Below are 2,890 nucleotides of genomic sequence, written 5' to 3' on the forward strand. Positions count from 1 at the left end.
TAGAGTGAGAGTGACACCGGACGATGCGGAGTGCGTGTTTACCCTAGCCTCACCGAGACATAAAACTTCTGTTCAGAGGCGACGGAGACGGCGACGCCGTATGCTGGCTGCAAGACGCCGGGCGTCGACCTTGATCCAGGGTGTGTCTACCGTGGACGATGGTGCACAGTTATACACTCTCGTTAACGGTATGACGGGGGAGGAAAATGGCGACGTCCGCCTCGAGGCTATGCCTGTAGTAGATGCTCTTCTGAGCTGGACACGATGTCCCTTGAAGAGCTCGGCAGTTCCTTGAAGGTAGGCGATTTGGCCGAAGTGGTCATTGTACGAACGGACAAGAAGATAAACTCGTCATCGCTTCTGGATGAAGCTGTCTTGGGGGACGCCAAGAGAGTGCTGAACGTACGAAGTGGATCGTTGATCATACGGAATCTCTTGGATCCGTACTATCCTTTGGTAATGGAAGTTCAAGACGTCGCCACCAAAGACCCACCTTCGGTCCTACCTCTGGACCGAGGTGTGCGTAACAGGCCAATGGTCGCTGCACAAGGAGCAGTGCGATGTCATTGACGCCTTTTTCCGTGCGAAGCACAACGCAGGGATGGTACGTGAGAGCAAGTCTCCCCATTCGACACCCACGTTTTGTGATCGAAAGCCGAACGGCTTCGGGCGTATCGTTCATACTTACAATAAGCTTAACGCTGTCATCATTCCGTGCACAGACGCCGATTCCTATCAAAAATGTTCATCAGAACAGCATGGTAGGATGTACGAAGTACAGTGCACTCGACTTGATCAATAGGTATTACCATTTGCTCACGAGAGCGAGTGATATTCCGCTGACAGTGGTGAGCACTCCGAGCGGCATGCTCTCGGAGTGGCTGGTTATGCCCCAAAGGCTGTCAAATACACAAGCAACATTTAATAGTCTTGTGTAGCAATTGTTCAGGCCCCACAGGGCGGATGCACATACATACTTTGACGACATTTTCGTTCACAGTCGTGCGGAGCACGGGAGGACGGATGAAGTGAACCACATCCTCCATTTAAGAGCGGTGCTCGAGTGCATGCGCACGAACAAGTTGTATGCCAATGCAGACAAGGGCATCTTTGGCGCAGAAGAAATTCCCTTTTTAGGGTGCTTCATTGAAAAGCGTGGCCTTCGAGCGGATTCCGCTTAGGTCAAGGCCATTGTAGACTGATCGGCTTTAAAGAACCAGAAGGACTTGCGTAAGTGGCTTGGTCTCGACCATTACTTGCACAAATACAGCGTTGAGTACGCAGAAATGGCCCGACCTTTATCCAATCTCCCTAAAAAGAATGCGAGAGGATGTTGGAACACCGAACATCAGGAGGCTTTTGACGGGGTCAAAGACAGCCTCCTGCATGCACCAATACTGGCGCTGCCAGACCCTGATCGTCCTTTCAGCGTCATCTGTGATGCTTCGGACTTTGCAATCGGCTGTTCACTGCTGCAAGCAGACGCCGAGGAGCGAGATCGCGTGATCGCGTTCGAATCTCGACAGCTCGAAGCTGCAGAGAAGGGTTACCCAGTTCATGTCAAGCAGCTACTTGCGATGAAGTATGCACTTGTCAAGTTGAGGGTCTACCTGCTCGGCTCCAAGCCGTTTGTGATCTATATAGATCACGTGTCACTACACACTGCGACTCAGTCGCCCCACCTCTCGCAGCGGATGGCTAGATGGCTATCCGTCTTTGCGGAATATAACTTCGAGGTGAAGTATAAGCCGGGAAAGCAGAATGCTTTGGCTGATGCGTTGTCACGCAGACGAGACTATGAGCTTGCTCAGGTAACAACTGTAACGTCGTCTGTGACGGATTTGATCCACACCGCGTATGCGGGTGATGGAATGTGTGCAGCGCTGCTACGGGCTCTCGGGAGCAAGGGGTTTGGAGACTCGGACAATAAATTGTCACCAAGACTGCGTGCACGATTGCACCAATATTCGTTGAATAACGGGTTGCTATATTATAGCACCGATTCAAAGATTATACCACAAATTTTGGTTCCTTATGATGAGCATTTGAAATATCGCATCCTCTATGAGGCGCACGACACGCCACTCAGTGGTTATCTCGGTCGTGAGAAAACGTACAACTCTGTGAGTTGCCACTACTGGTGGCCCAAGCTGTACAAATGGACGATCACATACGTGCGCACGTGTGAGACGTGTCAACGGGTGAATCCATCTTTAAATGTGGCTGCGTTGCTGGCCATCTTACCGGTACCCACTGGGTGCTTGCAGTCCATGAGTTGGACTTTGTGTTTGGCCTGCCAAAGAGTCGGCGGGCAACACGGGTGTCGTGGTTTTCGTCGACTGATTGAGCAAGATGGCCCATTTGGCGGCGGTGCCAGACACCATCAACGGGGTCGGTACAGTAACGCTGTTCGTGGATCGTGTTTTCCAACAACACGGACTCCCAGAGTCGATTGTCTCTGATAGAGACCCCCGTTTCACAGGAAACGTTTGGCCGACTACTTTCAATGTGCTAGACACCAAATTAAATATGTCGACAGCGGATCAACCGCAGACCGAAGGTCAAACCTAAAGGGTGAATCGCGTCATCGAAGACGTTCTTCGCAGCGTCTGCGCTGAGACGCCGCGGCGCTGGAGCGCCATGTTACCACTCGTAGAGCTTGCGCTAAACAATGCAGTGCATTCCTCTACCGACTGCATGCCGTTCTACGTGAACGTGCTGGTTCACCCTCGCGCCCCGCCGACGCCGCCATCCCATGGCTCATGACTTGGTGTAGAAAAAAGAGTCGAACGGCTAGCTGATTTCAGCCCCTCACCATCCGAAAAGAAGTCAATGACTTCTTGTCTACCAGACTGAGCGTCCTACGACACGTTCGCGATGCGATGGCTGA

This window comes from Plasmopara halstedii, assembly GCF_900000015.1.
Source record: "Plasmopara halstedii genome assembly, contig: Scaffold_350, whole genome shotgun sequence".
Taxonomy (NCBI): Eukaryota; Oomycota; class Peronosporomycetes; order Peronosporales; family Peronosporaceae; genus Plasmopara; species Plasmopara halstedii.